This window comes from Symsagittifera roscoffensis, chromosome 6, assembly GCF_963678635.1.
Source record: "Symsagittifera roscoffensis chromosome 6, txSymRosc1.1, whole genome shotgun sequence".
Lineage (NCBI taxonomy): Eukaryota > Metazoa > Xenacoelomorpha > Acoela > Convolutidae > Symsagittifera > Symsagittifera roscoffensis.
In genome coordinates this window covers 57605571-57627785 of record NC_087067.1, presented here as the reverse complement: position 1 = coordinate 57627785, position 22215 = coordinate 57605571, and the positions used below count along the sequence as shown (strand labels likewise).

General features: G+C 37.8%; 1 pseudogene; it reads left to right on the top strand.

Annotated features, from left to right (window-relative positions):
- Positions 1-14751, top strand: part of LOC134848845 (uncharacterized) — a 16809-nt pseudogene extending 2058 nt beyond the window's left edge.
- Positions 14752-22215: the final 7464 nt, after the last annotated feature.

Sequence of the window (22215 nt, the reverse complement as noted above, 5' to 3'; positions counted from 1 at the left end):
CATTTCTCCGAAACTTAACAAATGTGATCGCGCTCCACTGGTATTTGAAGTGGCTGGAATCTGTTCCAAAATCCCCGGAACACGAGTTTCTTTCTCAGATGGGACAGTTGTTTGCGGTTCAGACGCTGTATGAAAATGCGTCCCTATCTCTACGATGCGAATATTCTCCAGTCCAAAGGTTTGAACAGACTTCAAATTCGAATTTGAGTGTCGGAATGAAGCTCTGAAGAAGAACCTAATGACGGCAGTAGACGCTGTAGCGCCTCCCGATTTTGTCTTGAATTCATCGCTCGGCAGATCGGAAGGAAACTTGCATGATAATATTGTGCAGCAGATTCTCAATGCAGATCATTTTAGACTTTGTGGTGTAAAGAAGCAGTTAATTTTGATTCACTCGCCAAAATGTAGAAAAGAGCTGAAAATTATATGACTAATTTGAATCGTCAAGAATATGTTTTTTGGAATTTGACAGGTTTAAATAACCGGTGAAATCTCAATTTTCATCAAATTGAGCTTGAAAATGGAAAAACAAAATGGCCGGCCTTGAAACCGCACCTTTATTTGGGGCGGATCTAGAGTTTTCTCGAACGGGATGCTGATTTTCATAAATATTGTCTTCGCCGACGAAATTTAATTTCCAAGGTCTCTTAAAGCACCATTAGAATCCTATTTCGACCAAGATTTTGGTCATGTTTTGAAAGGTGTTGACCAAAAAATTGCATAGTGTCGGAGCATTCTCCTTCAATTTTAGGAATAATGGCGCCTCTAGAATATTTTAATATCACAAGTGGATGTTGACTTTTGGTTTTCAGGGGTCAAACACATGAGGGATTTTTATGTGTTTTTTTTCTAGCCCCCGGCCTGCTCGAGGAATGCAGGTTACGAGGATAGCCGGTTACTGCAAATAGCACAGAATGTTCCCATCATAGTTTAAGAAAAATACGTGTTAAAAATACGAAAAATTCAAATTAGTGTCATCTTTTTCTGCGTGGTATGATTATAAAGATCTGAACGAAAAAATACAACTTCGGCATATTCGACAGTCATAATAAAATAGTCTTAGTGGAAAACAGCGGTTTTGTAAAAAACATGAATAGAAAAACGAAACAAAAAAATCGTAAACAAAAAAATTCAAAATTTTTACAGAAATTTTTTTAAAATTTCTGATTTCCTAAATGGAGCAAAAAACTAACTTTACTCGGCAAAAACTAAGTTGTCACGGCTTAAATTGAGTATGAGTAAGCTATTTTGAGCCTGCTCGCTCACCTTATTCGCTCGAATTTATACCAAAAAACAAAAATTTCAAACGGGCTTTTCTTGACACAGTATTTTTTCAATGTACTTCAAATCACGGCTAAAGGGACTTTAATATGACATATCCCTCGTTACCTTCCGATGCTTACACTTGCGAGAGCAAGTGTGTTGTAATCGGGAACTAGACTTTTCCTTAAACTTTTTCTTACACATTCTTGTATTCATTTCTTCTCTTCTTTTACACCTTCCAGTAACGGCGTCGCCTTTCCAGTACCGCCGTCGCACTTCTAGTAGCGTCGTCGCCTTTGTAGTAGAGCCGTCGCTGGTATCGCCGTTTTCTTTGCTTTTTAAAGTCTGGGGTTCGACTTTCGATTGTCTGCTCAAATTTCGTTGGCTAAGTTGCAACATCTCGGATTTACTTGTACTGCAAGAACTTTTGATTGCAGTTGCAAGTGCAAATTTTCATTCCAATTTCAGGGAGGACTTTGATGATTTTAACTTTATTCATAAAATGTTTTTTTTTAATGTCAACTGGTGACTGCTCAAGTTTTGTCTAAATTGTCGAAATAGGATTTTACTTGTGCTGTAAGCAACTTTTATTGCAATTGCAAGTGTTGTTCATTCTAGCTTCCGGGGACTCAAAAGATTAAAAAACATCACAAAATCTTTTAGTTTTGGCTCATTTGGTGTCTGCTCAAGTTTTTTCGGCTTAGTTGTCGCATCTTGGTTTTTCCTTGTGCCGTGCGCCACTTTCTTTGCAATTTCAAGTGTAATTGTTGTTCATTGTAGTTTCAGCGGGGACTTGAAGGGTTTTTTAAAAGTTCGTAATTTTTTTTGCTGTTCAACTGGTGTCAGCTTTAAGATTGTCGTCTACTTTGCACATAACTGATTTTTGTGCTGTAAGCAACTTCCATTGTTGTTGCAAGTGAATGTGTAGTTTATTGTAGCTAAGTTGCGACATCTCTGATTTTGATTGTGATGTAAGCAGTTTTGATTGCATTTGCTAGTGCAAATGTTGTTCATTCTAGTTTCAGGGAGGACTTGAATGATTTCAATTTTTTTCATACAATGCTTATTTAGTTTCACCTGGTGTCTGCTCAAGTTTTGTCTAATTTGGCGCATTTTGCTTGTGCTGTAAGCAACTTTCATTGCAGTTGCAAGTGCAAGTGTTGTTCATTCTAGTTTCAGCGGGGACCTGAAGGATTTTCAAAATGTTCGTAATTTTTTTCCTGTTCAAATAGTGTCAGCTTAAAGATTGTCGTCTCAGTTGCCAATCACTGATTTTTTTTGCGCTGTAAGCAATTTTAATTGTTTTAACTGAATATGTTGTTTATAATAGTTTCAGGCGGGATTTTAAACTTAGTTAACGTAAAGTATAAGCTTATAAAAATCGATTTCTTTCTCGGATCAATTTATGTCAGCTCAAGATTGTTGACTTAGTTTTCTCATTGTTTGATCTGTTCCTTTGTTTATTTTTTATTCAAATATCTGGCATGTTTGCTTAGAAATAACTTCTATTGAGACATACGAAAATTTAATTTTTGGTACACCTAGGATTTTCAACTTTTTTTCGTTTTTTGTTTGATTTTTTATGTTGTTTTTTCTACGTCGTGCTGATTCGCAAGTGGTGCGAAGCTCCGCTTTGCCTGTGTTATTTGTGGTTCATGATTTAGCGTGGAAAAAAATGAAATTTAGACAATTTATTTACGCTGAAATGGAGATCCAGCATCAACATCGAGGCAAGAATTTTATGAACCGCTTTTGGAAAGAAGTGAAAACCATGTGCTAACAAGTAAAAGGTATCAAAGCAATGTAGAAACTGAATGTCTGTATAAATTAGCGTAGAATAAAGTCGGAATCAAATCCATATTATTATAAAAGGTACCCAGAAAGATCCAAAAAATAAAAAGAAAAGGGCCATAATAATCTTTTTGACAATAAGTTTTCGTTGACATAAGGCTCAAAAAAGAAAAACAATTTCTTCGATTTTAATGGATTTTTTCCGGAAATTTTCAAATGGTCAAAGTAATCCATCCATTGAACCTAAAAGAAAAAAATTCATTGAATGATTTTTTTTCAGTTTTTCCACTGTTTAATTTTTGTTGGAAATTGGATCAGAATCTTCGGAAATTGGATCAGAAATTGCTAGAAAAGTTAGTTTGATTGCAGCCCCTGATAAATTGCCGCATCAGTCTTTTTTTTCAGTTTTTCCACTGTTTAATTTTCGTCGAAAATTGGATCAGAATCTTCGGAAATTGGATCAGAAATTACTAGAAAAATTAATTTGATTGTAGCCCCTGATAAATCGCCACAAATAAAAAAAAAATAGTTCAAGCAAGTTTAAATCGTTTTTCATCAGGTTGAAATAATTTAACAAGTTTACGTCTAGTGGTTAGTAATTTTCAAGTCAAAACTCCTGTCCTTGCTCCATGCAGACCGATAAAAAAAATTTGTCAATTGAAAGAAGCTTTACAAAATACAGTCTGCAACTTCGTAAATACATCAATGAGAAGTGTGGTAAAAGTCTGAAGTTTCATCAGAAAAAGTGTCAAACTTTTTAAAGCCACTTGTGATTTTTTTGGGATTTGACTTTTGATTGAGAGTCAATGAACGTAGTCCAGACACCTATATAGGTCGTGATGTTTTTTCCTTTTTTCAAGAAAAGTTTCAAAATGCTCTAATATTTTACTGAAGTGCATTAATACACATATGCTTCTAAGTATCTATGCACTATTTGATTCCAATCTAGTTTCAGCTACAAAAATTATCTCAAGTTGCGCTCTCCAATTACGAGAATATAAAGGCCACGAAAAACGTGATCGACTTCAAGTTTTGAAAGTGTGTTTCATTTTTTCAGATTTCCCAGCGGAACAAAAACTTAAACTATTGATCCAGTTTCTTCAAATTGAAATATTTTTGCTTTCAAAAAACTTTCATCTTTTAAGAGTCATTAACGTAGTGAATACTTTTTATATAGGTGTTCCTGATTGTTTTGTTGTTTTTAGGACAAATTGTTCACCCTCTAATTACATCTTTCGCTAGCTAAGTTCATTTCCGTGGCAAACTGAGGGCAAACTCCACTATCGAACAGCAAAAGTTTTAAGATCACAAAAAACCTTATCTACTTCTAGTTTCGATAGTGGATTTTAATTTGCAGATTTCCCAGCTGAATAAAAAAATAGTTACTGATCTAGTTTTCTCAAAGGGGCTTGTTTTATCAAAAAATGTCAACCATAAATTTTTGAAATTCAAAGAGCTTGAAGGCCATATACTTTTTTTCTTTGAAAGTCGAAATTTGATTTTTTTTAATTAGTCAGTTTTTTTTTTTCAGGTTATTTCCGTTCATGACTCTCCCAAAGGTCTGTTGGCTATCTTTTTTCTACTTTGAAATTTAAGCTATAATTAAACTGCGTTTTTTTGCTTGAAAAGTGAGTTGAAGCGTGAAACCTCTACTTTTAGTAAAGTTTAAATTTTCGCCGGCTTTGTAGAAGCGTGAAACCTCTCAACATTTTTTGGAAGTGTCAATGAATTTAATAAAGGTCGTGTAGATTTTTTTAAAACACAAGTGCATTGATACATATTAATGCAATTATGTTTATATGCACTTTTTTGAGTTCAGCTTGCTAAAATTGTAACTGGGCGAATAATTGTAAACGACTTCAAGTTTCAAAAACGAATGTATTTTTATTTTGAAATCTCACTAGAATACAAACTTTACAAATTGATCCAATTTTCTGGTTTTGGGTCAATTTTTTCTATCTATTTTTTTGAAATTTTTCAGTTTGACTGTTGGTAATGTTGTTTTCTTATTAGTCTTCGATTCTCTAAACACCAGTGAAATTAGTTAAGCAGTGTTGTTTTTAAGTTTCGAAATTGGAATTTAATTTCAAGAAAATTGTTGAATTTTTTCAAGTCTAATTTCTTGATTGGGACTTTTGGAACCTTTGACCCATGAAATGTTTTCAGTGGCTCGGTGAAAGAAAAAAAACAAGTAATCCATACAATTTAAAAATAATGGAAATATACATAAATAACCGACATCGCTTCAACGTGGACGTATTTTGGAGGTCATTTTGAGAACAGTATGAACATTTATGCACCAAGGACTGCATTTCTACGCAGGATTCCGAGCATTCTAATGTTTTCAGATAAAGTTAAAACGTCTCTACTTATTTTCAGGAAAAAAAATTTTCCTTTGATGTCGATACGTGGATCGAACTGGTCAAAGACTGCAAAAACATTTCAGAAAACGACTTCAAGCAACTCTGCGAGAAAGTGAGCGAGATATTTCTGGAAGAATCGAACGTGCAATTTGTATCTACACCTGTCACAGTTTGCGGAGACATTCACGGTCAGTTTTTTCTGACCTCGAGGAGCTTTTCAGAACGGGAGGTCAAGTTGCAGATACGAAGTATGTATTTCTGGGTGATTTTGTTGACCGAGGTTCTTACAGTTTGGAGGCTTTGACAATATTGCTTCTGTTGAAATTGAAGTATTCTGACAGAATTGTGTTGTTGCGAGATAAAAAGTTGACACTCTTCAGAAATAGTTTCGACTAGAGCAACATAAATACTCAAATAACCCACAAATAATGAAAATACACCCATAAACAATGAAAACACATCATGCATACAAATTTTTAGCCTCGATAAAATTTGTAGGAGTTTGGTTAATATGGGTAGCTGAATATGGGTTTCGGAGGGTAGAGTCAAGAGTTTTGAACATATACGTATCTTTCATGAACGTATCTTTCTTAGAACATTGATAGGTGAAATTTCTGGCGCTTAAATATATTTTTTTCTTATTTGAGTTGTCGTTTGGGAAATGAGTAATAGATTCAGTACATGTTGTTTGACTTGATGACAGTTGCTGCTCTGATAGACGGGCAGATCCTCTGTGTACACGGAGGTCTTTCTCCAGAGATCAATACCCTGGACCAGATTCGAACCATAGACCGCAACCAGGAGATACCCACAAGGGCGCCTTCTGCGACCTCGTCTGGAGTGATCCGGAGGACTTGGATAGTGGGTATGGAACTAAGGCCTGGAACATCAGCCCGAGAGGGGCCGGATGGCTGTTCGGAAAACAATTGGTCGATGTGATTGATCATTTCTTGTATAATAAAGTCAATGTGCTGATGTTGAACAGTTATATGGATTTCTTATAATTCGACCGGACGAAACAATTAATTATTGATAAAAAAGGAACAGCTCAAATTAACATCATTTTTCACTCAATTTCAAAATTGTGCATTCACATGTAAAATCAGCTTTATTCTCAGTCAGTAGCGGATTTAGCGGGCGGGGGCGGACGCAACCTCAACTTAGGGCGCCAATCTATCTTAATTTTGAGGTAGAAGCGCGCGCCAAAAAAACGCGACTGTCTGGTTGAAATTTTCCAAAAACTGCCTAAAAACGACTTTTTAGTGGTTTGAGAGAGCTGTTGAGTTTCAAAAGATATCTAATTGCGTGATTTTAAGTGCTTATTTTAAATCATCAGTGCTCTTTGGTTTGTCCCATCGGAGTTATAATTATTCAGGAGTTTATTCACATAAACGACCTCAAACTCATCTGTCGTGCCCATCAGCTGGTACAAGAAGGCTACAAGTACATATTCGATGACACCCTAATCACAGTGTGGAGTGCCCCCAACTACAACTACAGGTGTTGGAACATAGCAGCCATACTGGAGATCAATTCTGTCTCCAGCAAAAAAAAAACAAAACTGTTCAACGCCGTGCCAAACAACGAGCGAAAAACTCCTCCCAGAAGCATGTCACCCTATTTTCTATAAGTTCAATTTAATATGATCGTTATAGATGTAGTTGATGCTGAATTTAAGCTGCTAATCTTAGAGTAAATGAAAATTCAACTAAAAGGTTAAATATGATGCTGAAAGCAAACTGCGAATATTCTATGCGTGGCGAATTATGCCGCTCTGAAAATTGTTTTTAAGAAGTAAGGCAAACTAATGATAAAATTTTAAGATTACTAATCATTTGGCTTAAATGGCGTTTAAAATTTACCCAGACTAACATGAGATAGAAAATAAACAAAAACTTATCAAGTTTTGCAGCCCAGATGTTTCAGCAGCTGAAAATCACCCTTTCTTTCCTTGTATCTCGACCGAAACTTGCAATGATTTATTTGAGTCTAAATTTGTTTCGGTTTTCCTCTTCTGCAGTCTGAGGAAATCTGCTTGTTGTTCTGGTCTACTGCATTTTGGTGGTATAAACGAACTTGGAATGGATTCAGTAGCTTACTTTGATTTTAATAGCGGCTTTCTTTGATTTGGAATCAGAAATTATTTGCATTGGTAAGTTTTTAGTTTTTTCCTTGTTTATAACTAACACCGTTCTCTGAGGCGCTTTGCTTTTCTTGATAGGAAGACATAAGTTACGTCATGTGCGCAAAATGTCATCCAGACATGTCGTGAAACTTGTGGAGGTCACGGATATCTATCTAACTCAAATTTGGGCAAGTTGAGAGAGGGTAACGACCCACAGCTAACTTATGAAGGAGATAACTATGTATTAATGCAGCAGCTGATAGGCTACGCTTTGAAGAACTACAAAAGGAACGGAGTGTTGAAGATAATCGACTTTGAGCTGAATGAGAAAATTGAGATGTTTCCAAAGTCAATCGGAAGTTTCGAGAACTTCTCGGACCTGGAGAAAGCAATGCGAGGCTTAGTCTTTGTGTTGCTGAAACTTGGTAGCTTGCATTATGAGCTTCCAAAGTTGGATCTGGCTAAAAGTGTGGTAAATGTGATCGCGTTCCACTGGTATTTGAAGTGGCTGGAATCTGTTCCAAAATCCCCGGAACACGAGTTTCTTTCTCAGATGGGACAGTTGTTTGCGGTTCAGATGCTGTATGAAAATGCGTCCTATCTCTACGATGCGAATATTCTCCAGTCCAAAAATTTGAACAGACTTCAAATTCGAATTGAGTGTCTGAATGAAGCTCTGAAGAAGAACCTAGTGACAGCAGTAGACGCTGTAGCGCCTCCCGATTTAGTCTTGAATTCATCGCTCGGCAGATCGGAAGGAAACTTGCATGATAATATTGTGCAGCAGATTCTCAATGCAGATCATTCTAGACTTTGTGGTGGAAAGAAGCAGTTAATTTTGATTCACTTGCTATATGTAGAAAAGAGCTGAAAGTTAGATGACTAATTTTAATCGTCAAAAATATGCTTTTTGGAATTTGACAGGTTTAAAAAACCGGTGAAATCTCAATTTTCATCAAATTGAGCTTGAAAATGAAAAAACAAAATGGCCGGCTATGAAACCGCACCTTTATTTGGAGCGGATCTAGAGTTTTCTCGAAAGGGATGCTGATTTTCATAAACATTGTCTTTGCCGACGAAATTGAATTTCCAAGGTCTCTTGAAGCACTATTAGAATACTATTGCGACCAGGAGTTTGGTCATGTTTTGAAAGGTGTTGATCAAAAAATTGCATAGTGTCGGAGCATTCTTCTTCAGTTTTAGGATTAATGGCGCCTCTAGAGTAATTTAATATCACAAGTGGATGTTGACTTTTGGTTTTCAGGGGTCAACCACAAGGGGTTCGCCGCCGCCCTCCACGTAAATCCGCCCTACTGTTTTTCTGGGTACGTTCTTCTTGGTATTTTTTTCGAAGAAAGTAAAAAGAAACGAGGATTTTTTATGTATTTTTTTTTAGCCCCCGGCCTGCTCGAGGATAGCCGGTTACTGCAAATAGCACAGAAGCTTCCCAAAATAGTTTAAGAAAAATACAAAAAAAGTTTTTTTTTTCAAATTAGTGTCATTTTTTTCTGCGTGGTATGATTATCAAGATCTGAACGAAAAAATAGAACATCGGCATATTCGACAGTCATATTAAAATAGGCATAGTGGAAAACAGCGGTTTTACAAAATTTTTACAGAAATTTTTAAAAGTTGCTGATTTCCTAAATGGAGCAAAAAACTAACTTTACTCGGCAAAAACTAAGTTGTCACGGCTTAAATTGAGTATGAGTAAGCTATTTTGAGCCTGTTCGCTCAACTTATTCGCTCGAATTTATACCAAAAATCATAAATTTCAAACGGGTTTTTCTTGACACTATTTTTTCAATGTACTTCGAATCACGGCTAAAGGGACTTTAATATGACATATCCCTCGTTACCTTCCGATGCTTACACTTGCGAGAGCAAGTGTGTTGTAATCTGGAACTAGACTTTTCCCTAAACTTTTTCTTACACATTCTTGTATTCATTTCTTCTCTTCTTTTACACCTTCCAGTTACGGCGTCGCCTTTCCAGTACTGCCGTCGCACTTCTAGTAGCGTCGTCGCCTTTGCAGTAGAGCCGTCGCTGGTATCGCCGTTTTCTTTGCTTTTTAAAGTCTGGGGTTCGACATTCGATTGTCTGCTCAAATTTCGTTGGCTAAGTTGCAACATCTCGAATTTTACTTATACTGTAAGAACTTTTGATTGCAGTTGCAAGTGCAAATTTTCATTTCAGTTTCAGGGAGGATTTGAATGATTTTTTTTAATTTCAACTGTTGTCTGCTAAAGTTTTGTCGTTTAAGTTGTCAAAATAAGATTTTACTTGTGCTGTAAGCAACTTTTTTTGCAGTTGCAAGTGGTGTTCATTCTAGCTTCCGGGGATTCAAAAGGTTAAGAAACATCATAAAATCTTTTAGTTTCGGCTCATTTGGTGTCTGTTTTTTTTTGGCTTAGTTGTCGCATCTTGATTTTTCCTTGTGCCGTGCGCCATTTTCCTTGCAACTTCCAGTGTAATTGTTGTTCAATGTAGTTTAAGCAGGGACTTGAAGGGTTTTTTTTAAGTTCGTAATTTTTTTTGCTGTTCACCTGGTGTCAGCTTTAAGATTTTCGTCTTATTTGCCCAAAACTGATTTTTGTGCTGTAAGCAACTTCCATTGTTGTTGCAAGTGAACGTGTAGTTTGTTGTAGCTAAGTTGCGACATCTCGGATTTTGCTTGTGATGCAAGCAGTTTTGATTGCAGTTGCTAGTGCAAATGTTGTTCATTCTAGTTTCAGCGGGTACTTGAAGGATTTTCAAAATATTCGTAATTTTTTTTCCTGTTCAATTAGTGTCAGCTTAAAGATTGTCGTCTCAGTTGCCAATCACTGATTTTTTCTGCACTGTAAGCAATTTTAATTGTTTTAACTGAATATGTTGTTTATAATAGTTTCAGGCGGGATTTTAAACTTAGTTAACATAAAATATAAGCCTATAAAAATCGATTTCTTTCTCGGATCAACTTATGTCAGCTCAAGATTGTTGGCTTTGTTTCCTCATTGTTTGATCTGTTCCTTTGTTTATTTACTATTCAAGTATCTGGCATGTTTGCCTAAAAATAACTTCTATTGAAACATACGAAAATTTAAGTTTTGGTACACCTAGGTTTTTCAACTTTTTTTTCATTTTTTGTTTGCTTTTTTATGTTGTTTCATCTACGTCGTGTTGATTAGCAAATGGTGCAAAGCTCCACCTGGCCTGTGTTGTTAGTGGTTCGTAATTTAGCGTGGAAGAAATTGAAATTTAGACGATTTATCTACGCTGAAATGGAGATCCAGCATTAACATTGAGGCAAGAACTTTATGAACCGCTTTTGGAAAGTGAAAACCATGTGCTAACAAGTAAAAGGTATCAAAGCAATGTAGAAATTGAATGTTTGTATAATTTAGCATAGAATAAAGTCGGAACAAAATCCATATTATTATAAAAGATACCCAGAAAGATCCAAAAAATAAAAAAAAGGAAAGGGCAATAATAATCTTTTTGACAAAATTTTTAGTAAAATTTCAAATTTGAACGTTTTCGTTGACATAAGGCTCAAAAAAGAAAACTATTTCTTCGATTTTAACGGAATTTTTTTCCAGAAGTTTTCAAATGGTCAAAGTAATCCATCCATTGAACCAGAAAGAAAAAAGAAATTCATTGAATGATTTTTTTCAGTTTTTCCACTGTTTAATTTTCGTTGAAAATTGGATCTGAATCTTCGGAGTTTGGATCAGAAATTGCTGGAAAAATTAATTTGATTGTAGCCCCTGATAAATCGCCACAAATAAAAAAAAATAGTTCAAGCAAGTTTAAATCGTTTTTCATCAGGTTGAAATAATTTAACAAGTTTACGTCTAGTGGTTAGTAATTTTCAATTCAAAACTCCTGTCCTTGCTCCATGCAGACCGATAAAAAAAAATTTGTCAATTGAAAGAAACTTTACAAAATACAGTCTGCAACTTCATAAATACATCAAGGAGAAGTGTGGTAAAAGTCTGAAGGTTCATCAGAAAAAGTCTCAAACTTTGTTAGGCCACTTATGATTTTTTTGGGATTTGACTTTTGATTGAGAGTCAATGAACGTAGTCCAGACACCTATATATGTCGTGATGTTTTTTCCTTTTTTTCAAGAAAAGTTTCAAAATGCTCTAATATTTTACTGAAGTGCATTAATACACATATGCTTCTAGTTTGATGATTGGTGCTTTTGGAACCTTTGACCCATGAAATGTTCTCAGTGGCTCAGTGAAAAAACAAAACAAGTAATCCATATAATTTAAACATAATGGAGATATACCTAAATTACCGATACCGATGAGTGTATATCTAAATACGGAAATGCAAATGCGTGGAGATATCGCTGCAAGGTTCGTTACGTACATAGATAAAGTTGACACTCTTCAGAAATAGTTTCGACCAGAGCAACATAAATACTCAAAAAACCCACAAATAATGAAAATACACCCATAAACAATGAAAACACATCATGCATACAAATTTTTAGCCTCGATAAAATTTGTAGGAGTTTGGTTAATATGGGTAGCTGAATATGGGTTTCGGAGGGTAGAGTCAAGAGTTTTGAACATATACGTATCTTTCATGAACGTATCTTTCTTAGAACATTGATAGGTGAAATTTCTGGCGCTTAAATATATTTTTTTCTTATTTGAGTTGTCGTTTGGGAAATGAGTAATAGATTCAGTACATGTTGTTTGACTTGATGACAGCTGCTGCTCTGATAGACGGGCAGATCCTCTGTGTACACGGAGGTCTTTCTCCAGAGATCAATACCCTGGACCAGATTCGAACCATAGACCGCAACCAGGAGATACCCACAAGGGCGCCTTCTGCGACCTCGTCTGGAGTGATCCGGAGGACTTGGATAGTGGGTATGGAACTAAGGCCTGGAACATCAGCCCAAGAGGGGCCGGATGGCTGTTCGGAAAACAAGTGGTCGATGTGATTGATCATTTCTTGTATAATAAAGTCAATGTGCTGATGTTGAACAGTTATATGGATTTCTTATAATTCGACCGGACGAAACAATTAATTATTGATAAAAAAGGAACAGCTCAAATTAACATCATTTTTCACTCAATTTCAAAATTGTGCATTCACATGTAAAATCAGCTTTATTCTCAGTCAGTAGCGGATTTAGCGGAAGGGGGCGGACGCCACCTCACCCTTAGGGCGCCAATCTATCTTAATTTTGAGGTGGAAGCGCGCGCCAAAAAACGCGACTGTCTGGTGGAAATTTTCCAAAAACTGCCTAAACACGACTTTTTTCAAAAAAGAGCTTTTTTAGTGGTTTGGAAGAGCTGTTGAGTTTCAAAAGATATCTAATTGCGTGATTTTAAGTGCTTATTTTATATCATCAGTGCTCTTTGGTTTGTCCCATCGGAGTTATAATTATTCAGGAGTTTATTCACATAAACGACCTCAAACTCATCTGTCGTGCCCATCAGCTGGTACAAGAAGGCTACAAGTACATGTTCGATGACACCCCAATCACAGTGTGGAGTGCCCCCAACTACGACTACAGGTGTGGGAACATAGCAGCCATACTGGAGATCAATTCTGTCTCCAGCAAAAACACAAAACTGTTCAACGCCGTGCCAGACAACGAGCGCAAAACTCCTCCCAGAAACATGTCACCCTATTTTCTATAAGTTCAAATTAATATGATGGTTATAGATGTAGTTGATGCTGAATTTAGGCTGCTAATCTTAGAATAAATGAAAATTCAACTAAAAGGTTAAATATGATGCTGAAAGCAAACTGCGAATATTCTATGCGTGGCGAATTAAGCCGCTCTGAAAATTGTTTCAAGAAGTAAGGCAAACTAATGATAAAATTTTAAGATTACTAATCATTTGGCTTAAGTGGCGTTTAAAATTTACCCAGACTAACATGAGATAGAAAATAAACAAAAACTTATCATGTTTTGCAGCCCAGATGTTTCAGCTGCTGAAAATCACCCTTTCTTTCCTTGTATCTCGACCGACACTTGCAATGATTTGTTTGAGTCTAAATTTGTTTCGGTTTTCCTCTTCTGCAGTCTGAGAAAATCTGCTTGTTGTTCTGGTCTACTGCATTTTAGGGGTATAAACGAACTTGGAATGGATTCAGTAGCTTACTTTGGTTTTAATAGCGGCTTTCTTTGATTTGGAATCAGAAATTATTTGCACTGGTAAATTTTTAGTTTTTTCCTTGTTTATAACTAACACCGTTCTCTGAGGCGCTTTGCTTTTCTTGATAGGAAGAGATAAGTAAATCTGTGGTATTTCGAAGCAGTTTTATTTATGTTATCAAGTTTTATAGCTTTTACAAAAACTTAGTTGCAATTTTCCCAACAGATCAGATAACACTACTGTAGGAAAATGAAAAAATAGAAAATCAGAGTCTTTTCGAATCAGGTTAGTTGTCAAATTAAATCGCACAATGACGTATCTAGCAGCATTGAATTTGACCAATAAAAAACTATCGTTTTGCGGCATATTATGAAGTTAATAGTTGCATCGAAATCTGTCCTATTAAAAACCTTCGTTTGGCGGCATGCTTACAAAAGTTAACTCTCGGGTAAACGTATTTGATCATGTCTGAACAAGTTTTTTTGCGCGCGAATTGGCAATATCTTAAATGTACCGGTTATGTATGGCTCACCTGACTAATAATCATACTACTCACGTCTATAGCAAAGCGTCTATACTCACGTCTAAATTCAAATGGTCTCGAATAGTTTTTGGTAAGTAAAACTTAGAGAAACTTTAATTTTGGTCCGAAAATATCGAATAGTATGCGCAAAAATTTGAGCCAACTTAGCTTGCATCAGTTCAAGTTTTTTTCAAAAAAGAGCCTTTATAGTGGTTTGGGGGAGCTGTTGAGTTTCAAAAGATATCTAATTGCGTGATTTTAATGCTTATTTTATATCATCAGTGCTCTTTGGTTTGTCCCACCGGAGTTATAATTTTTCAGGAGTTTATTCACATAAACGACCTCAAACTCATCTGTCGTGCCCATCAGCTGGTACAAGAAGGCTACAAGTACATGTTCGATGACACCCTAATCACAGTGTGGAGTGCCCCCAACTACTACTACAGGTGTGGAAACATAGCAGCCATACTGGAGATCAATTCTGTCTACAGCAAAAACACAAAACTGTTCAACGCCGTGCCAGACAACGAGCGCAAAACTCCTCCCAGAAACATGTCACCCTATTTTCTATAAATTCAATTTAATATGAAGGTTATAGATGTAGTTGATGCTGAATTTAAGCTGCTAATCTTAGAGTAAATGAAAATTCAACTAAAAGGTTAAATATGATGCTGAAAGCAAACTGCGACTATTCTATGCGTGGCGAATTATGCCGCTGTGAAAATTGTTTCAAGAAGTAAGGCAAACTAATCATAAAATTTTGAGATTACTAATCATTTGGCTTAAGTGGCGTTTAAAATTTACCAAGACTAACATGAGATAGAAAATAAACAAAAACTTATCAAGTTTTGCAGCCCAGATGTTTCAGCAGCTGAAAATCACCCTTTCTTTCCTTGTATCTCGACCGACACTTGCAACGATTTGTTTGAGTCTAAATTTGTTTCGGTTTTCCTCTTCTGCAGTCTGAGGAAATCTGCTTGTTGTTCTGGTCTACTGCATTTTGGTGGTATAAACGAACTTGGAATGGATTCAGTAGCTTACTTTGGTTTTAATAGCGGCTTTCTTTGATTTGGAATCAGAAATTATTTGCACTGGTAAATTTTTAGTTTTTTCCTTGTTTATAACTAACACCGTTCTCTGAGGCGCTTTGCTTTTCTTGATAGGAAGAGATAAGTAAATCTGTGGTATTTCGAAGCAGTTTTAATTATGTTATCAAGTTTTATAGCCTTTGCAAAAACTTACTTGCAATTTTACCAACTGATCAGATTACACTACTGTAGGAAAATGAAAATATAGAAAATCAGAGTCTTTTCGAATCAGGTTAGTTGTCAAATTAAATCGCACAATGACGTATCTAGCTGCATTGAATTTGACCAATAAAAAACTATCGTTTTGCGGCATGATTATAAAGTTAATAGTTGCATCGAAATCTGTCCTATTAAAAACCGTCGTTTGGCGGCATGCTTACAAAAGTTAAACTCTCGGGTAAACGTATTTGATCATGTCTGAACAAGTTTTTTTGCGCGCGCGAATTGGCAATATCTTAAATGTACCGGTTATGTATGGCTCACCTGATTAATAATCATACTACTCACGTCTATAGCAAAGCGTCTATACTCACGTCTATATTCAAATGGTCTCGAATAGTTTTTGGTAAGTAAAACTAAGAGAAACTTTAATTTTGGTCCGAAAATATCGAATAGTATGCGCAAAAATTTGAGCCAATTTAGCTTGCATCAGTTCAATTTAAAACTATTATAAGACGGGGATATTTCGCCACTCCTAATTTTTTCTTGTTTTTATCTACTTTTTTAATTTTTTACTTACATTTATTTACAATAAAACAAGCTGTTTTAAACCTCAGATTAGTGCAAGAATATCCGCCCGCATATCCAAATAATTCAGGAGCTATCAACACGCTGTTAAAAAATTCTGGATAAAATTAATCTGAATGAAATTTTATTATAGTACCAAAACAAAAAATCAGTCCCGTTTGCACCAAATTAAAAAAATCTATCGCCTTGGAGCCAGAATTATGCAGTTGGCCGAAGATTAGAGCTTTAAAGACTATTTTTAGGTTCTTTGTTTAAGGATAATGGGCGGGCTAAGCGCGCGTTGTCGCTTCGCGGCGATAACCGCTTCTATTGTTTATGAAGACTACTAACCTCTGTTGGCATGGAAAAGCTCGTAGCACGTTAGTGCGACTATGGTGGTCACATTTCTGCTATCTAGCTTCATGCTGTCGCTTATTTTTGAATCAACGTTTTCGGTGGTTCTAGAAATGTAAATTTGGTTTCACGGAATCTGTAACAGGAGCTCATTTTTTTCAGTATCCTAGTGTTTCGGGTTACGTGACCAAAGGATAAAACATTTAAGCCCATAAATTACGGAATCCGTGAATAAAAGTTGCCTGTTTTTGCGGAATCGGTGACCAAATGTTAATCATTGCAGATGTAAATCCACGGAATCCGGGAGATACGGATTCCGTGGTTTTTTGGCTTTTGAATAGTGTCGCTCGTAAGATTTGTTCTCAGGTATTTAATTGTTTGGTAGTCTGAAATAAAAAAGTATGAACCTACAATTTTATTTGAATTAAATCATGAAACTCGATTATTTTCAGATTCAATTACTACAAAAAATTTTTTGATTAACCGTTAAGTTTTTTTGGCATATTTCTTCTTTTTTGGCATACCTCCGCAGTTATAAGTGTTCATTTTGAGTGTGGTCTGTGTTTGCAGTATGTGCATAAGTTTAATAACCAGCTAGTAAGTACAGCCAATGCTAAGGATATTAACACAGACTATTATTTTACAAAAAGCTCTTTCGCTTCGAGGTATCAAGGATCTGTAGCATAGAGGTAGGAAAAGAGACCCGCAACAAGTTAAGAGGGTTCGAACCTGGGCAGGGTCGGATGTTTTTAAAGAGCCTTTTCGTATACTAGTTAAAATGCGTCCGCTCAATAAAATGAGGAATGTTAGTTGGTAAAATTCTTTTTTTTTTCAAATTGACTGGTACTGCTAATGCGACATAATTGGCTTGCGTCACCTAGGAATTATGTAGTCTCTTATTAGGCGTATGTCACTCAAAAAGTTATGCAGACTCAAAGTTTTACACATTCAGTTTTTCCCAGTAGCGTTATCGGTCATATTTTTGCTTGTATGCGAAGTGCACCTTCGCCTCTGTGTTTAACTTGCCTAATCTGATACAGATTCAGTGATTTTTCTTTATAAAAAGGATAATTTGTAAGAATGGTTCACTGGTTTTTAATAAAACAGTAATAACCGTCAAGTTTCTTTTTTTGTTGGATTTTTTTTTTCAACTTTTTTGATTTTATCAGTTATAATTATTCTTGAGTTTTTGGTTGCCGGTTGATTTTTTTGACATTTTTCTCTATCGTTTTTCTGGCTTCTTTCAGTTACGATATTCTGGCATCTTTCAATTACGATATTCCACGGAATTTGTCTAAAATTAGATATAGGTTATTCTGTGACATCGTAGTGTTGAAAACGCCATTGCATAAATTTGGTCCCTGATTCGGCAACAAGTTTTTGAGAGTCCACGTAATCAAGCACGTACACGTTTACTTAAAAGAACAAATGTGTGTTTAGCGAAAATAACCCACCTAGGCCTCCTAATGCAATCAGTGTAACAGTTCGTTGAATCAAAATCCTACCAATCAGAAAGCGAGTTGAACAATTATGGTACATATGGGATCAAATTTTCATTTTGCTGTGACTGATCGTTGGTAGAATTGATATTTCACCAAAAAACGCTCCTAGCAAGTAAATTTCTCACTTCCGTCGATAGCGCACATTTTGTTGCACTGCCTCATGACGCAAAGTGGAGAGGAGCAAAGCAAAGATTCGCGCCTACCGAGCTTTATTTAAGATTATGTTTTGGTATGTATGCAATTTCAGACTACGTTTTTTGGAGTAATAAACGTAGGCAAAACATATAGGTCTTGTTGATTTTTTTGTTTGTTTTCAGGATAAACGTCTTAAAATTTGTTCGTGCTCAATTTTGATTTTCTGCGGTTTGACTTGTGATTTCTTTTCAAGTTCAGTGCGTTTTTGTTAAAAGGAAGGTAAACTCCTAATCGACTTCTAATTTCGAAAATACAAATTATTGATCAGATTTTCCAGATTTTTGTTTTTTTTGAAAAACCAGTCGTTTTTTATTCAGTTTCCTTGCGTTCATTACTCTTTTCTGACTGTCAGTTGGCTATGTTTAGATATCTAGGAAACTTTTTTTCGCGTATCCGAGAAACTGTCAAGTAAGTTAAACAACTCAAAAGCAGTAAATCGCACGCATTGTTGTATTTGAAAGGAATGGGCCTGATGATCGAAATTGTATGGTACTTTGAAAATAATCAGCTTCAATTAAATACTTCTCATTCCTTGAGACTACTTTGAGCAAAAACAGTCGGAACTATAAATAAATTGAAACAAGCTGATTTAGTATTGCACACGAAAAAGGCAAGTTTATCAATAAGTATCAATATCAGGCGATAGTCAGTGTAGTGATACCCAGTTACAAAAAACGGTTACACGGTTAAACCATACTCAATGCCGCTATCAAATCCAACAAATTTTCTTAAAGTTATAACATTATTTCCTATTGTTTGTTAATCTTGTTGTGCATCACATTTTTTTCAGACTTACAAAGATGTTTTTTTTTTATATGTAGCGCTAAACAATTTTATCAGGACGGATTTCGGGTGGGGGGAGGGGGGGGGGGGGGTATTTGGATGCCCCTTCTCTCAGGGTTTCGATTCCTTGGCGACTCAAAGGGTCCGCCTTTGTACTATTTCGAGATATTCATTTTGAAGACGGAAAATAAAAACTTTCTAAAGGCGCCTTCGGCACCAATATATACTAATTTTTAGAGGAGAAAGCGCGCCCAAAAAACACAATTTCGTTCCAAAAACTTTTCCAAAAAGTGCAAAAAAAAACGCTTTTTTGGCCTGTTTTTTTTTCAAATCTTTGGCTGTGGTGCAGAAAATTTGGCCAAACAGGGTCTTTTCAGTGCTTTGGGAAGCTCTGAAAAACAATTTGGTCGACCTTAAAAACAGGTCGACAAAATTTTCCAAATTTTTTAAAAATGTTCTGCTGGTTTTTTTATGCGCTTTGACTTTATTGGCGTTGCAAAGAAAATGGATCGCCAGGCATAGGTCCGTCAGTAGAGGTATGTCACCATTCACCTCCCTCCACTCATCTTTCGTCTTCGGGTTCTTCTCCTCGCCGGTCATGTGTCGGTTTTGCATCAGAAGATACTCCAAGAGCAGCGTCTTCAGTCCTGCAGCGCACTTGTTTGAGTGGGTGTCTATACTTGAGTGGGTCTTACCCATAGACAGGGGCTCCCCATATTTCATCAACCGATGAAATGACACCAGTTCACCATGAGTCAGGAGCACTAGTGTCAGATACCCATCAATCCGGAGTGTCTCTACACCCCGACTGAACATGTACGCTGGACCCATGTTAAACAGGTACCTTGGGTAAACTAAGTAAAGGGCCAGCAAAAAGCTTATGGGCATGCTCAATAGTTCTTGCACAAAGGCCCCGAAAATGGTCTCTTTCGCACAAAACACTCCAGCCATGTATTTCTTTTCCCAACAAGGACTCAAGAATCTTAGGATCTCGTGATCCTTCCTCATCCTCAGCTCACCTTTTGCGTGCTCCCTCCAGAATCCTCCGATGGTGACCTCGTTTGCTGCCGTGACGAACCTGGCCACCGTCATCTCCCTGCTCTCGGCTACTTCCAACTGTTCCTTAAGAAATCCCCAGATCTGCTTCACGAGAGGTGAGGCCCTCTCCCTTGTTTTGTCCGTGGCATTCTCCAGCCTTGATGTTAGAAACGGCCACCTACCTCTCTCTTGTGTTAGTCGATATACCATCGCCTCCAGTTGTTTTTCAGTCGCAGTCACATACTTTCTCTCGTTGCTTGGTCCCCTTGACTTGCTAGTGGAGCTCGTGATGATCAAGTCCATACTTCGGAACCACAGGCTGGCTGTCAGGTGACTTATTATTGGGTGATCATCCCCTATTTTCGGACTAAGCTTGAGTTTTCTGGCGAAATTCGAGATCTCTAGTAAGAGGACCTCATCCAAAACAATAAGGATGTCTGCTAGTTCATAGAATCCCCTCAATGCTTGGGACACGTCCGCCCACGCCGCTGCCAGTTCTGACTTGCGAAGTCTCAAGTAGGTGGGTTCCAACTCTCGATTGGGAGCTGCCATCAGGATCCGCCATGCGTTCCCTTCGGCTATTGGGACCAAAATAGCATATACAAACTGCAGAGCAGGAGGCATGCTCGTGTATCCGGGGGACGTCGTGAATACCACTTTCGTCTTAGGACCAAATCGAGAACTGACGTTTTCCTGCACCTCGTTCATCGCAGCAAACAACGTCTGGATAGCCTCCCAGATTTTCTTTGGCAAAGGTTCATCACTTTTCAGTTGCTCTAGAAGTCCAGTCGCATGCAGGTGGTCGTTCATTCCTGCGAACAGCAGTAACTCTGGTTCACGAGGCATCTCTGACTTTATCGCGACCACCAGGGTCAACGTTTCATTCAACTCTGCATCTGGCAGCGAGTATACCAGGGTTTCCGGCCAGAACAACTTGGGAGACGTTCCCTCGAAGTCCCATCCCGCCACGATGATCACCCTTGCGGCTGCTGGATCCGCTCTATCGTAAACTGCCAATGGCTTGGCCAATTGGGCACTCCCGTAGGGTTTCCCATATCTTGGGTCGTCTGTCAATCTCGCATCCTCATAAGCGGCATCTGGTAGTTCCATCTCTCTTGGGTCCAGTAGCTTGTCTACTACCCCCAACTGCGCGGGAGTTGCCAAACTGATTTTGGCAAAACTTGTTTGGTGCTTGGGGGGTGAGTCCCGGACTCCAGAGCAACTTGAGAGGTCTGTAGTTGATCGGTCCCATGACTGATCTCATGGGAATCCCAGTCAGATCAGCCGTATCCATCATTCTTGTTCTTGAGAATTGCGTTTCGTGGGCCTTTAACCAGTCCACGCATTGGTGTCTGCTCAAATCCTCGTGTGACACGTGCTTGAGGCCCAGAGCTTCCGCCAACTCTTGTCTACACTCCAGATCCTCCAGGTCCAACTCTTTTACCTTCTCAAGATATCGCGTCTCTCCACTCTCATGCTTTCTACCACTACCACTGAGGACACCACTGAACTTTGGGGCGTTGATGATTCTGCTTCCTCGGCCTCCATCGGCGTGGAACCCTGTAATTTAGTCCGGCTGCTCCTCGAGCCGTCTCTTGTGTCGACCCTTGCTCCCAGGCGACTGGACAGGTTTCTTGTGGCAAGGAAAGGGGGATCTGGGGGTGGACCGAATGTGAATTGGGCCGTCTCAAGCAGGTCTGCCTCCAGCGCACTTATGTGCCTCTGGAAAACGTCGTTCAATCATTCCACACCGCTAGGTCTGTCGAAATGGATTCCGTCTGAGGATGCATCTTCTGGGAAGGATCGCTCCATTTGCTCGGCTACGTCCAGCAATCCGATGGGAAGGACACTCCTTTGATGTATTTGCCTGATTATCTCATTCAGGTTCCGCACTTTCGCATTCATCTCCATCGCATGTTGGTCGGCCTTCATGTTATAAGGAATGATACAAACTGTGAGTATGGCGGGATCCATTTGGATCCGCAACTCCTCGAGGATGCAGCTCATTTTATCATGTAGCCTCATGACTTTCCTCGACTCACCTCTGGACACGTCACATGTCCCCATCATTAGAGTCGCCGTGTACATTTTGCCATCCCTAGCATCTCGAGTGATGCCAACATCTGCGTCGTTGCGGCTCCAGAGAAACTCAAGACTCCAGTCTGCCAGTGCGACTGGATCCGGGTCAGCACCCGTACGAGGCTCTCCCCTACAATCAGGTGAACCGCACCTTCCGGTATCCGTGGCTGTGTATAGTATTCCACCCAAGCCGCGTCATGAAAACAATCCCTTCTCGCCCGTTGCGCCGCGTTCCAATCCATGCGGTTGTGCCTGTGGTATCTGCCCTCCGT